The sequence below is a fragment of the Berghia stephanieae genome, unplaced genomic scaffold (genome assembly GCF_034508935.2).
Source record: "Berghia stephanieae isolate SIO BIC M18660-M18661 unplaced genomic scaffold, UCSD_Bste_1.3 scaffold44, whole genome shotgun sequence".
NCBI lineage: Eukaryota > Metazoa > Mollusca > Gastropoda > Nudibranchia > Aeolidiidae > Berghia > Berghia stephanieae.
In genome coordinates this window covers 39,589-54,810 of record NW_027625733.1, presented here as the reverse complement: position 1 = coordinate 54,810, position 15,222 = coordinate 39,589, and the positions used below count along the sequence as shown (strand labels likewise).

General features: G+C 35.4%; 1 long non-coding RNA gene across 3 annotated transcripts; it reads right to left on the bottom strand.

The window, feature by feature from the left end:
* Window positions 1–1,148: 1,148 nt before the first annotated feature.
* Window positions 1,149–15,011, bottom strand: LOC144961847 (uncharacterized). Of its 3 annotated transcripts, none has more exons than XR_013643294.1 (4): window positions 14,294–15,011; window positions 12,509–12,681; window positions 4,928–5,036; window positions 1,149–4,026 (listed from the first exon to the last, which is right to left on the bottom strand). It is a non-coding gene; the product is annotated as an uncharacterized LOC144961847 (long non-coding RNA). The 3 variants fall into 3 exon arrangements; XR_013643295.1 differs by having other exon boundaries at window positions 14,404–15,011; XR_013643293.1 differs by having other exon boundaries at window positions 14,442–15,009.
* Between the last annotated feature and the right edge of the window lie 211 nt (window positions 15,012–15,222).

Sequence of the window (15,222 nt, the reverse complement as noted above, 5' to 3'; positions counted from 1 at the left end):
AAGAAGATATATATTTCGAAGAAAAACAATTATTTCGCATTATTTATTTCCGTCTTACATCTGGATGGAACCAAAAAAAGACTGAGAAATAAGAACCGGAGATATGCATGTGTGACGGTAGCAAAATAGAGAGAAACCTTCCGGTTCGGTTCGACACACTTTGTGTGTGCTATTATGACTAGGTGTGTGTGTGTGAAGACGAATCGTGCGAACTTTGCGACCTCTCTCTCGCTGGCTGTGGCACAGTAGGCAGGCAGTGAATACATCCACAGCTAGCGGAGCATGCAGGTGACACGATAATATTATAGCTTTTGTTTTGTCATGTCTTTAAAGTCGGCAAATGAAACGGAATAAATATTTTTTCGAGGAACGAAATAAGTCTTTTATTTTCTTTTTTATTGGTTCTGTTCTTTCGACGTTACGAATTTTATTTTTACTATTAATTTTTAAAAATAATATATAGCACTTATAGAGAAAATCGTACTGTCGGAAATCGGACAATAGACGGAAGATTTACAGGCCTGAATGAGGTCCTTATTTTATGGTACCAAAAAAAAAAAATCCCAATTCTGAGTTTGTAAAATGAAAGGAAGAACAATTCCTACCCCTTTGAAGGATGTGTATCTAGTGCTTGACACGGGAAGCTGCGTATCTTCGCTCCTGTTTGTGTTAAATGTTTACGCTATTCTTTCGTTTATTTGGATCAATTCTTATAGAAGAAGAAGAAGAAGAAGAAGAAGAAGAAGAAAAAGAAGACGAAGAAGAGGAGGCGGTGCGGTTGTGTGAGAGCTTTCGCAGAAGAATAGATATTTCGAAGAAAAATAATTATTTTGCATTATTATTTTTCCGTCTCACATCCAGACGGAACCAATAAATCATAGGGAAAAAGAAAAAGACACGGAGAAATGCAGTGTGTCGGTAGCAAAATAGAGAGAAACCTTCCGGTCGGAAGCTCACACACTTCTGTGCGTGCATTATTTACTGACTAGGTGTGTGTTTGATGACTCGCACGAACTTCGCAACCCTCCTTCGCTGGCTGTGCCACAGTAGCCAGGCAGTGAATACATCCACGTCTAGGTGACATGATAATTTTATAGCTAACCGATAGACGGCCTAGTTTTGTTTTGACTTTGATGCGAAAAATAAAGTTTGTTTTTTTTAAAAGTCGGCATTTGAAACAGAATAAAATCTGAATTTCTCGAGGAATGAAATAAGTCTTTTATTTTCTTATTTATTGGTTCTATTCTTTGACGTTACGAATTTTATTTTTACTATTAATTTTAAAAAATAATATATTAGCACTTACAGAGAAAATCGTACTGTCGGAAATCCGACAATAGTCGGAAGATTTACAGGCTTGCACCAAACCAAAATAAAAATAAACTCTGCCTCTGAACTTCATCATTCAAGCAATCTCTGGCGATCGATTTATCGAGAAACCAAAAAGTAATGACCATTTTAAATTAGAATAAGGCTCAGAAATTGCAATATCAAAGGAAATTGCTATCGAAACACTCAAAGAAATGACCAAAAGACCCTTAACATGTTGGTAGTATTGGTGCTAGTGACAGTGGAAAAAGTGGTGGTTGTTGTAGCGATGGTGCTCCAGTGGTGGTGGTGATGATGATGAAGCTGTGGTGGGGGTGGTGGTAAAAGTGATGTTGTGGTGGTTGTGGCAGTGGTGATGGTAAGAGATGATGATGTACTAAATGAAGTTGTGATGGTGATATCTGCTAGCCCAGTACATTAGATATGAGTAAGTTTTGAGCTGTCTTCAATTCAATAGATGACATTTTGAAACAGTAGCAAGATATTTCCATATATGTTATCTAATGATCCATATCTCTCTCTCTCTTTTGAGCATTCACTACTACTACTACTACATACTACCAATACTATTACTTTGGTCAAATGATAGGAAATTCGCAAGTATGTAATATGCAAAGACAAGTTAAATACTTAAATGGTTCTAGAGAATTCATTTTGAACCAAATACCATTCCTAAAGCTGCCCACTTTGTAATTCTAGACTCGTACAAAATAATATAGAAGAAAAAAGATCATTATAAATTTTATAAAGCAAAATAGAGTAATTTTACTTATTATCAATAAAAGGAAATAACCCATTTATGTTTAAGCTTTTTAGCAATACAGTTTTTAATTGAAGGCTTCATAGTCAAAGATGTTAGTTCAATTAAATTTTCACTTAGAATATTCTATTAAATAAGTGGCAAAAACTTAAATGCCTGAGACTAAAGTATAAAATAAGCTGATATATATGCATAATTCTATGCAAATCCTCAAAAAATGTATGAGAAAAATATTGGTGAAAACCGGCATCATATAAGCAACTGAAATGATAACTATAATACTAAATGTGATGCATCATTCATTCAGAAACACGGTAGTTGGTGTACGACATGTGTGTATCAATGCATCAAATGTATCATCAACATAATTCACATCACATATCTTTAAAAAGATCGTACTATATCCCTTGGAATCGTATCTGCATAATTGGGTCAAAAAATTGTACTAAAATACGCTAAATCGTACTGGTTGGCAGGTCTGTATTATCCCAGCGAACACCAGACTTAAACCTGAAACTCAAATGTCAACATTTTGCTAAACCAGAAAAGAGGAAGTGCAAACTTTTAATTGACCATATGTATTTGGTTAATTTGACCTACACCATTTGTTTTCATTTTGCTATTTAAGGTTTCTAAAATGCCTGTTATATGCAAGACGTTTAAGGCTGGGTGAGAAGAGGGGCGCCGGGAGAGATGAGAAGCGACAGTGATTAGATAGCGGATTCATAGATAAAGACGGCAAGTGCTGAGTGTGTAACCAGCAATGCTATGGGCTGGCTTTGTTTTCATATTATAGAACACATTATGCCACATTTAACCATCACACATGCTTTGTAAAATATACTCAACACAGAAATCTCGAACAACTAGGCCCCGTCCCACGGTTGAGATTTCCCTGCTGCACTGCATAACAGATTATTTACAAGAAGAAAAAAAAAAATCATCTCCCAAAATGACAGTTATACATTTGACTCTACCAGACATGCCAAATTGAAAACTTCAAATTTAGTAATTTTTATGTCAATTTTTAGTAATTTGACAAGGAAATTCGTAATTTCTGAAATTGTGTATGAACAACCACAATATTATTATTATCATTATTATAGTAGTAGTAGTAGTTATTATATAACAGTAGTATAGTAGTAGTAGTAGTAGTAGTAGTAGTAGTAGTAGTAGTAGTAGTTGTTCTTCTCATTATTATTATTAATATTATCATAAAGTATTACTAAGAATTAAAAATTTGTAATTTTCCATAAAACTTATTATTCGGCCATGAAACTTGTCTAAAGTTCGTAAAATTACGAAAAATTAGTAAGATTCAGCATGTATGCTCTACTGACCAAGATCAGGAAAGAATGAAGTAATCTCATTTCAAGACTAAGACAGAAAGCAAGCTTGAAAAAGATAAATAATGATAGAGGACAGAGCCATCCACTATGAGAAATAAAAAACTGCATCCAGGACTTCCACTATGAACCAAGGATATTTCTGGTATTGCAAGGTGGCAGGGTCATTTGTGAAACTGGAAACAATGAACCGAAGAACATTTTCTCTCTCTTCATGATAGGTGCTAGAATTTTAGAGTTACTTAAACCACGTAAAAAAAAAAGAAAAAAGAAATGCAACACAAACCAGAGGCACCCATTTCCCATTTTTTAAAAAGGAGAGAGAGAGCGAAGTATCAAAAGCATTCAAACATGCTTTCTCGAATTGTTCACCATGCTTTGCTTTCATTTGTACCTTTTCCTCAGGAGGTAGTTCCTCTCTGTATTTTCTCAAATTCTCTCTCCTGGATCTGGTAAGCTTCAGCTTTTACAGGGTCAGACATGAGCTTAGTCCAATATTAACCATTTGCCTTCTTGGTAAGTGACTGGACGGAAGACTGCAATCAACCTCACCACAATTCAATTTCATACGGACTGTCCATCTGGGGAGGTCTGAAAAAGTTAAAACAATTATTCTCTCCTCTAATCATAATCAAAATTGTATAAAACGTAACACACACCACACACACACACACACACAACAGAGAGGGAGAGAGAGAGGAGAGAGAGGAGAGGGAGAGAGAGAGAGAGAGAGAGAGAGAGAAGAGAGAGAGAGAGAGAGAGAGAGAGAGAGAGAGAGAGAGAGAGAGAGAGAAAGAGAGAGAGAGAGAGAGAGAGAGAGAGAGAGAGAGAGAGAGAGAGAGAGAGAAAGAGAGAGAATGCCTAGACGATATCTTCATGTCTTATGATGTGGCAGAAGGGCATAATTTAAAAAATCTTAAATTAATTAATCGTAAATAACAAAAAAAAAGAAAGAAAGACAAGTAATAATAATATGAACATGCTCCAATTACTGTCGTATACATTGACGTTGGTAAATAATCATCCGATGATTTCTGGTTGATTTGTCAGCTGACTAAGAAATTATAGATTTAGATAATCCTGTGTACCACTGGAACAAACTGAGTGACACTTTACGATGAATAATCATGTTTTAAAACTATGCCAAGTTGTTAATTACTTTGTAAAATGTATTAGCAGAATTAAAAACCTCATGGCTGAAAAATGTATGAGACTGGTAGTACACACCTCTAACTAACAGAACTGAAATCCCCTGCTCTTCTGGTCTCCGAAAGTCAATTTTCAAATATATCCATGGCTTAGCACAATATCGTCCACTATGGGAGGTCGAAATAAATAAATTTTAAAAACCCACCCAGAGACAGCCTGTCAATAGCTCCCAAGCCAACAAGCAACTTAAAACAAGATGTAGGACTGGATATGACATAAGGTGCTCATATAATTTTTTTTATTCGACATAAACAATGCCAGTTTGCCAAAGTAGCCTACTCACTTCATAGCTCCGTACTTGAAAGGGAATGATCTATAGCCACTGAAAGACATCTTAGCCAAATGGTCAGAGTATTTCTTCTTCAAAAAGCTTGAAATGGCACCTTACACTGCTGAAAAAGTAAAAAACAAAAACACAACATCAAGTGAAGGAAAGATCCAAGATTGTGGTATCCCTGTAAGTAGACACTTCCCCTGCTCTTGGTTGCCATATCATGGAGGTCGATTTGATTATAAAATAGAGGAAGATAAAAAATTGAAAATAACACATAACATACAGGCCTGTAAATGGTTGGTGAAAAAGTTGTCAGAACTTTTTGAACACGCGAAAATAGACACAAAAGAACAAAAACATGGATTAATTACACAACACAGATATGACACATCAAATGACTTGTCAAATCATGCCACTGTCCCCGACTTATTTATAATGAGGTCCTAATTCTATGGTACCAAAAAAACAAAATCCCAATTATTTGAGGATCCTGGTCTGAGTTAGTTGTAAAATGAAAAGGAAGAGAACAATTCCTACCCTTTTGAAGGATGTGTATCTCGTGCTTGACACGGGAAGCTGCGTATCTTCGCTCCTGTTTGTTTGTGTTCAATGTTTACGCTAATTCATTTGTTTATTTGGATTAATTCTCATAAAAGAAGAAGAAAAAAAAAGAAGAAGAAGAGGAGGTGGTGCTTTCGTGTGAGAGGTCTCGAAAAAGAATATATATTTAGAAGAAAAATAATCATTTTGCATTATATCTTTTCCGTCTCACATCCGGACTGAACCAATAAAATATAGAGAAAAAGATATGAGAACTGGAGAAAGGCATGTGTGTCGGTAGCAAAATAGAGAGAAACCTTCCGGTCTGATTCGACACACTTCTGTGCGTGCGTTATTTACTGACTAGGTGTGTGTTCGACGACTCGCGTTAACTTCCTTCGCGACAAAGATAATCTGTGCTTCGTGACACTCTCGCAGTAGCCAGGCAGTGAATACATCCACGAAGTTTTTTTTTTAAGTCGACATTTGAAACGGAATAAAAATATTAGCACTTATAGAGAAAAATAGTACTTTCGGAAATCCGCCAATAGACGGAAGATTTACAGGCCTGAACATAATATGAAGCTAATGTTACATGATTGAAGACATAAGAAATATAATTTGCCATAACTTTTATCCATATTTCACGGAAACAATTGCAAATAATACTCCTCTATGATTTAACCTGTTTGAGCCAAAATGTAAATGAGTCCACTCCGCTTATACGCCACACATACCCGTAAAAAATGTTTCACTCTCTCTATATATAATTGCTCTGTTTTACGCCGATTCTTTCGCTTATTTGGATTAATTATTATAGAAGAGGAGGAGGTGGTGCTGTCGTGTGAGAGCATTTGAAGAAGAATATATATTTCGAAGAAAAATAATTATTTCGCATTATTATTTTTCCATTTCACATCCAGACTGAACCAATAAATCACAGGGAAAAAGAAATAAGACACGGAGAAATGCATGTGTGTCAGTAGCAAAATAGAGAGAAACCTTCCGCAGGCCTGTCAATGGGTGGTGAAAAAATTGTCTGAACTTTTCGGGGATACGAAAATAGACCAACTAAACCAAAAAAGTGGATTAACAACACAACCCAGATATGACACAAATGCCATTCCTGGTGCCTCAATTTTCCTCACATAGCAAGAAAAGAAATCGCCGTTGGTGTCTTGTTCTTCAAGCCACGCCCATTTAAATTTATTCTTAACACATTTTTCTAAGGTAAGTAAGTCCGATCTGCGATCTAAAAATACTTCAGGCATAATGAATAGGAAGAATAATTTAATTAATAAATAACTGAAAAACTACGGTCGTGCGAGAATAGAGGAAAAGAAGATCGGTCGTATGCTAAGCGACCCGACCCAGGCCAGCTCAGCACACCGTGTCGCGATTTCGTTTAGGGCTCAGCGTAAGGTACGAGCGAGTCGCTGTGTTAGTGTTACTGCACTCGCGCTATCTTGGTCGGAATTTGTTTTCTTTTCACAATATTTTTGAGACCGATTTTTTATATAATAATAAGAGAAAAATAAATGTTTTTTTTTTAATTTTTCAAATAGTAAATATATTTTTGTAGTTTAAGCTCTGTTTTTGATAAATCACATTAGTAAAACAAACACAAAAGTTTTAAAAAAAAAAAGAAAAAGAGAAAAAAAATTGAATGAAAGAAGAAAAATAAGTATCAAAATATAAAACATGTCTTACCTTGATAATTGCACAATTTAATATATATCCATTTGAATAAACACAGAATCTTTCCCTCTGAGTTACTGAACGCATATAAAAAGGTATGCATTCAGCTGCGGGCTTGGGACCGCCAATGGCCCATTAAAAGATTCAAAAGTATAATAATGCATGAAATAGGACTTGTGAGGCTGGGAAAATGAGTATAAATAATTTATTATAACTACAAAGATGACAGTTTGGCTATTTTCCTTCTTTGTTGTTGGATTTTATTGTCACTGTCAGCTTGAGTGCAGAAACGTTTCAATAAAATATTTACAATTCTGCGTGTAGAAATTTTGCTGAGAACAACATCCAAATGAAACAGTGCTGGAAAATCTTGAAAAATTCTTACGAGTCTTGAACGACAATGCATTTCTCCAGACATTTTTAAAAAAGTGTAGCAGTATAGAATAAGATGAAAAGTTGCGGTCGAAGGGTAATTTAGACCACCTCTGTCCATTTCCTCAGTGTAGACTTTGACATCTTCAGGGAACACGTCTCCATCTGCTCCTCGCAACTTTTCATCCTTTAGGGCCACATAGCCTCCGATATAATAAAGAATCATTTTCTCATCAGATGATAGTGTGTTAGTAGTGAGCGGAAGGTCGTCAATGATGAGAAGTTCCGAGTTAAAATCAATATCCTTCTCAAATTCAATAAAAAGTTTGGCCCTGTCTATATGATGACAGTTCAAAAGATCTTGAGCTGTTAGATAAAAATTGCAACCAGCTGACATCCTAAAATGAGCAAAATGCTTCTCTATGACATCTTGTTGGAAGAAACCAATGGCAACATATTGATGATGGACAGAGTTGTTTTGTGTCAAGAGGTACTTTGATAAGTCAATAAGGCATCTGCAGGTTCAAGCTAAAGCATTTGCTGTGTCTCTTGTGAAGGATTTTTCCCTTAGAACAGGACTTGATGCTGTCATCCGGTCAGCAAGCAGTGCCCATTGATCCAGGATATTCAATTGATGACTACCAGCTTCTGAAAGTTCAATACATAATCGATCTGGGTCACGAAAACGAGTGCTTTGAAAGGGAGACTTCGTGTTAAAAACTTTCCAAAGCTTCAAAACTTCATCTATAAATAAGGCAGTGTTGATCCAAGAACTGACAGACTTTGATGACGATTTCAATGCAGAGCTTGTCTTCTCTGAAAATACTTCCAATACAAGGGAAACTTTCTGTTTTTCAATACTTGTGGGGTTTAATGCTGTTTTGGAAAGAGTTGAAAGTTTTACAAGAAATCCTGTCTCGAATTATGAAGTTCTTCCAAATCAGACCACTGGGCAGTTACTGGTTCAGATGAATGACAAGGGTAGAAATTCAGACATTTTGTTTTCTCAGTGATCCAGTTGTTTCGGATATTTTTCAACAGGTGAACAGTATCATACAGTAAAAATAAGGATCTTGTAGGATCAACTGGGGACATGGTAATCCAAGGAGATGATTCATTTATTTTAGGAAATTTTTTGAAAAAAGCTTGATTCAATCTGTTGTTATCATTTATTATTGCAATTACTTTCCTTCCACATCTTTCAATTGTAGAAATGACATTTATAGTGTTACTGTACTGAAAATCAGATGTTAAGGCATGACAGGGTAACAGTTTGACAAGAAATGTTCTTGATCCAAAAAAGCACTTTACCATAAAACATAAAAACGTAGTAGCCAATTTATCAGGGTAATCAACAGCATATCCATAAATGGTTCCTCCTCTGTATGAAACTGATGCCTTGACATAAACTTCATCAATAATCAAAATACAATTTCTGGATCTTTCTTCAAAATGATTAAAAACATTCGTAAAGAGATTTTCATCAGAGGTGTTATTTGCCACACTTGTAATTCTTTTCATGGTAGAAATAGATGGTAATTGTAAATGATTACGAAGTTCAAGATACAAAGCACGGGATTTTTCATACCATGAAAACGCTAAAAACAGGTCCTCTGCAGAGTAAAGCCTTGAGTTTTTCGACGAATTCATCAGCTGAAGATTTCTGATACAAAAGTTGACTTTCTTATCAGTAACTTCAAATGGTGTTTCTGTTTTGACAAATCGAAGAAACTCTTCAAGCTGACTCCAACATTTAATCTCACTGATGAATGGGTGACGAATACGTTTCCCCAAATGATACATCTCATAAGTCACCGTGGGATTTTTAGTTCCAGTGTTGTATTTAAAATATACTGCAAACTTGTGAATTTGATCTTTCCTCTCACTACTCAATAAAATATGAATCATGTGATCCTGACGGAAGAGTGAAAATGGCACCACAATTTCCAACTTCACAACAAAATTTGTCATGAAAAGAATCATATTGAAATAAATCAGACTCCATGAAATCTGACATCTCATCCAAATCAACAGCTCGAGAGGCAGCAGTGGCTTTTGTAGTAATCCGATGTTGAGTTTGTGACGAGCTTGGTACACATGATTGGGGTACATTATGAAAAACAGAAGGTGGGTCAACTGGAACAAAATATCGTCCTACACGAACCATTTTTGGATTATCAGGCCAACGTAGAGCACAAACTCCCATATGTTCCGTAACATCTTCAAAGTTAAGCTTATTTGGTAAGCATGAAATCCACTGTTTACGTTTCTGAATTTCCTTCGGAAATTTGTACACAGTTATTTTCAGATCAGCAGGTTGATCTCTGTAGCCAGTTCTACAATTGAAGACAGAGCGCTTTCTACCCATTTTACAAAACAATTACTGTATGGAACAATATGGATAAAGAATTTAAAACTCCAACAACACAGTTTAAATGTATAAATATTTGAAAAGGAATTAAAAGTTAGAGCTTCAGTAAATCTGACTCAAATGTGACATAGGGCTAATCATAGATTCAAAGCCGGTACCAAACCGGTATATAGTCAGAGAGGAGATGTTTTATTAGCCAAAAATATTTGCCAATTAAGAATCAAGTCTTTGTGTGTGATTTGCTGGGTTTGTTGAATATAAATTGTTGTTTAAAATATCTTTTAATTTTTAGACACTAAATATTAAAAGACGTGTCTCTTAAACTGAATTTCAACCAAGAATCATATTTTGACAAAGAATCAGTAACCAAACTTAATTCGCTTTGTCTAATAAAAACCAATATGGCAACTTTGTTGGAATTTCGGTTACACACTCCACAAGTGTGAACACACTATACGTTGAGCCCTAAACACACCTTGCGGTTTTTCTCTTCGGCTGGCCTGTCTCAGCCCGCCTAGGTCGTATGCCAAACGAGTGAAAACTTCCGATATAAGTATTCATTCGAAGAAAAATATCTATTTCGCATTCATATTTTCTGGTTCACTTTCAACCGAATAGAGATAATGAACTGAACTGAAAAAAAGAAGAATGGGACGAGGTGTGTGTATCAGAAGCAAAATAGAAAGAAACGGCCTGGTCCCCAACACACTATGTGCATTAGTTGATTACTGACTACGAATTGTGATCGACGATTCGCAAATGCGAGCGACAGACACTAGCTAGTTACATGCAGGTAGACACACAAGTCTGTGGGCAGACAGTAGACAGTGAACAAGTACACGTCCGGGTAGTGTGGAGGTGGTGATAATTATTGACAAGATGGAATGCTGTCTGGTTTGTTTTGCCTTTGACGAGATAAGTATAGACCTGTAAATCAGCTCTATAAAAACTGACTGAAACTCTTCGTATCGTATCAGAAAAATCCAAAGAATCGAGATGAATAGTAAACAGCAAGCTCATTTGAGCAAAACAATGGCAGAAAACTAATTTACATGGGAATTAATTAGGCTACTTACAATTGTTTCCCATAATTAAGTACCCACATCAGTGAAGAAACGGTCAACCAGTTTGTGTACAACGTGAGGCAATCGAGATGAGCTTGTAGCAATAATAAGCCTTTCGATTTGAAGGTGTCTTCATAACGCACTTCCGGCTTTTGCATTAAACTTTTAGGCTCTACCAAGTATATGTGGTCAATTTTGACTTAGACGAAACAGTGAAATTTAACTCTTCGTATCGTATCAGAAAAATCCAAAGAATCGAGATGAATAGTAAACAGCAAGCTCATTTGAGCAAAACAATGGCAGAAAACTAATTTACGTGGGAATTAATTTGGCTACTTACAATTGTTTCTCATAATTAAGTACCCAAATCAGTGAAGAAACGGTCAACCAGTTTGTGTACAACATGAGGCAATCGAGATGAGCTTGTAGCAATCATAAAACTTTCGATTTGAAGGTATCTTCATAACGCACTTCCGGCTTTCGCATTAAACTTTCTCATACTTTTAGGCTCTACGAAGTAAATGTGGTCAACTTTGGCTTAGACGAAACAGTGAAATTTATCGCTCGGCGGCTCAGTTAAAATTGGCAACGATTGGGAACATGACAGGGTTGGAAAGTGAAAAGATAATTTCACAAAGGCTGTGTGAAAATACACTGGGGTGTGTTCAGACACGGCAATTCTAAGAAGCCTTGGCAATATATCCATTGTAAATATAAACGCCCTTGAGCAATGCGTAGCACTGTGGAACATTCCTAACTATTTCACGTCATTCGCCTACGATTCATGAATTCTTTCTTTCTTTCCTTTTAAAAAATATTTGAATTTGAGGAATTGACTGATTTCTGACTGAGAATTTACAGGTCTAAATGTTTTTAATACTCTCATCGAGACACAAAATAAAACATTTTTCTTTTACTTTTAGTTGGTTCTGTCTTTTGATGTTGCGAATATATATATATATTTTTAAATGTCAGAATTTATAGAGCAAAATCGTACTGTCGGAATTCCGACATTTGTTGGAAGATTGACAGGCCTGCTTCCGGTCCGAGAAACTCCGACACACTTCTGTGCGTGCATTATTTACTGACTAGGTCTGTGTTTGACGACTCGCGACGAACTTCGCAACCGTCTCTCGCTGGTTGTGGCACAGTAGCCAGGCAGTGAATACCTCCACGTCTAGATGAGCATGTAGGTGACATGATAATATTATAGCTAACTGATAGACAGCCTAGTTTTGATTTGTGTTTGATGCGACAAATAATTAATTTTTTTAAAGTCAGCATTTGAAAGGGAATAAAATCAGATATTTTTGAGGAATGAAATAAAAGTCATTTATTTTCTTTTTTTTATTGGTTCTGTTCTTTGACATTACGAATTATATTTTTACTATTAATTGTTTTTTAAAATATTAGCACTTATAGAGCAAAATCGTACTGTTGGAAATCCGACAAAAGTCGGAAGATTTACAGGCCTGACTTAAGTCTAAAAGAGAATAATACTTTTATCTCTCATAACTGCGGTAACATAAGAATCATTTCATTTACCAAATCTGTGGGATCCGAAAACTTCACTCAGGTTACAATAAAAATTGCTTCCAAATGCAGTCTGTCATCCAAGTTGAATACACATCACCGGTTTACCAGGACTTTGTCGCCGTTGCGGACTGTGAGAATTAACAGACCATATATTGATTGACCACTGTGCCAATTGACGCCACCTTTAAGAAAAAATAAAAAAGCAGTAAATGTCATAACAATAGTAAATAATTCATTTTAAAAAAATTAAAACTTAAACTCGCTCAGTGTGTAATTTTTAAAAATCAAACAATAAGATTTAACCCATTAAAGGCGAGATTCAATCTTACTAACACCAGATCTTAGTCTTAACTCAGTAAATCCTAGCCCTCTACTCTCCCAAGAGATTTTTCATACTTTTTAAAATCCCCAGGTGTAATGCAAATTCGTTATCCCTCCCCTGACACCTGTCTGGGGATGACGAAAATTCATTATCCCCAGACACATATATTTGAAACTCCGCTCTTTTAAACAATTATCCACATTCCAGAATATGGAATGTTTCCAAATGCACATAGAAATAAGGAAAGTTAATAAAATATCTATAAAAACAAAATTAACCAACAATAAATCAGTTGTTACTACATATACACAATATGAGTCGACTTCGAATTGGGTGTCATGGCCGAATGGTTTAGTCGTCTGCCCTGGAAGTTTTACCAGAATCGGCGTTGTGGGTTCAAATCCTGGTTCCGCCACTTTTTTAAAAATTCCGTCTTCATTTTACAGAACGTTGAAAGGGATAAATGACCCATCCATCCTCCCCCCACCTTTTTTTTTTTAAACTTTCTCTCTCTCTTGGTTCCTTTCTAGTTTCTAGCAAATTGTCATATTCGTCCCCACTCCGATCTGAAAAAGTGTCTAAAAAGAATAATCAAAAAGCAAACAAACAGAAATATTCATTCAGAGAGCGACCAAATGGTCAGACAGAGGAGAAAAAACAAACAATTTAAAAAATAAGTAAAACAATTTTAAGAAATTCATGCTCAGAAACGGAACAAAAGGCCAAACAAAAGGGAGAAAAGAATAGACTCGCTCAAAAAAAAAAAAAAAAAAAAAAAAAGGGGGGATGGGACGGGACATTTATCCCTTGCAACGTCCTGTAAAAAGGTGTCTGGGGATAACGAATTTTCAATGGGAATAATGACAGCCTTTAATTCTTTAATGAATACTGGGGATGTAGGATCTTTCCGAAAATAATTTTCCTACTGTCTTAAACGTCTGTTGTACATTAATATTTGTTTAAGATTTATCTAGGCATGAATAAAATTCTGGATGTGAATCGGTTTTCTTTTTTTTACTTTTTATTTTTATGTCTATCGTAACCCTATTTTTGCGACAAAAAAAAAACAAAACCCGAACTGATCAAAGCAGCTCTCACTGGCTGAAAATGTTATTGCGATACCAAGCATTGTGCCAAGAATGGTGCTATAAGTTTCTGTGGTAACCAGTCACTTCATAAAACTAAAACAAATTAGCACTGGCACCAGTGTCAGTGACCAGAACCTTATCACTATCACTATCACCATCCATCATAATTTGGAATCTGGAAAAGGAATGAACCGTTTTAGTATCATGAATCATATCAGTGTTCTATGCAAAACGAACTATTTTCTACTTAAAATATCAAGACTATCTAAATCTAATACTACATGTTGAAATATGACACTATCCAACATCACGCCAATCCAAACATCTCCAACTCCAAACCCCACTCGTCGTAACCAAATGAAAATAAATGTCACACATTCCCACCATTCAGTCCGCCACAGTGAAAGCAAGTGACATTTTTCAAAGACCCATCAACCCTTGGATGACTTAAACAAAGAGCAACAACAACAATATAAATAATATATCATATTAACCTCAGCGGCAGTACAAGAAAAATTAAATGTCTTCTTACTCATTTCAATTTCATAGCAATAGTACTTGCCATACGCCATCTTGAGATTGAAAAGGACGTGTAAATATGCCAGGGTTGTGAGATTATTTTTATAGAACATGCCACACTAGTTATGGGAAAAAAGATAAAATATTATAGATATCGCTTTTTTTCTGCAAAAATGCATATAATAAAAGGAAAAAATCCTTATTGTTTGTCACGCGGTCATAATAATTTGACCTTGGCTCACCATATAATAATACTGTATAATTATCTGTCATTTAGGTAAAATTAAGTGATTTAGCAAAACAATCCCAAAATACCAAATATCAAAGCCAGTTAAAACTATTATTTTTTATTGCCAAACTGGTAATTCTGCATTGACGCATGCACACTTTAACCCGCCCAAAAAAGTTGTCTCACTTGTGCCTCCCTCAGCTGGCTTTTTGCCCCACTATAGCTCGCCTATGTTGGAAAAAGCTCACATTCTCTCTCCGTACTCAGGTGTAAAACGTGGCGCTCAGAAATTTTCCCCATGATAGTAATGACTTTCATAAATTAACTATTGTGACAACAATGTTTATTTGACAGACAAAAGTAATAATAATATATTAATAATAATTAGAAAAAGAATGGTAGAATGATAATAATAATAATAAGAACAATAATATATTTAAAAAATCAATAAATAAGCTTTAAAATATAAAGGAAAATATTTTTTAAATAATAAAATAGTAGGAAAAAAAATAGTATTGAAAAAATAAGGTTCCCCGTTGGGCTTTGAATCCAAGAACTTCCAATT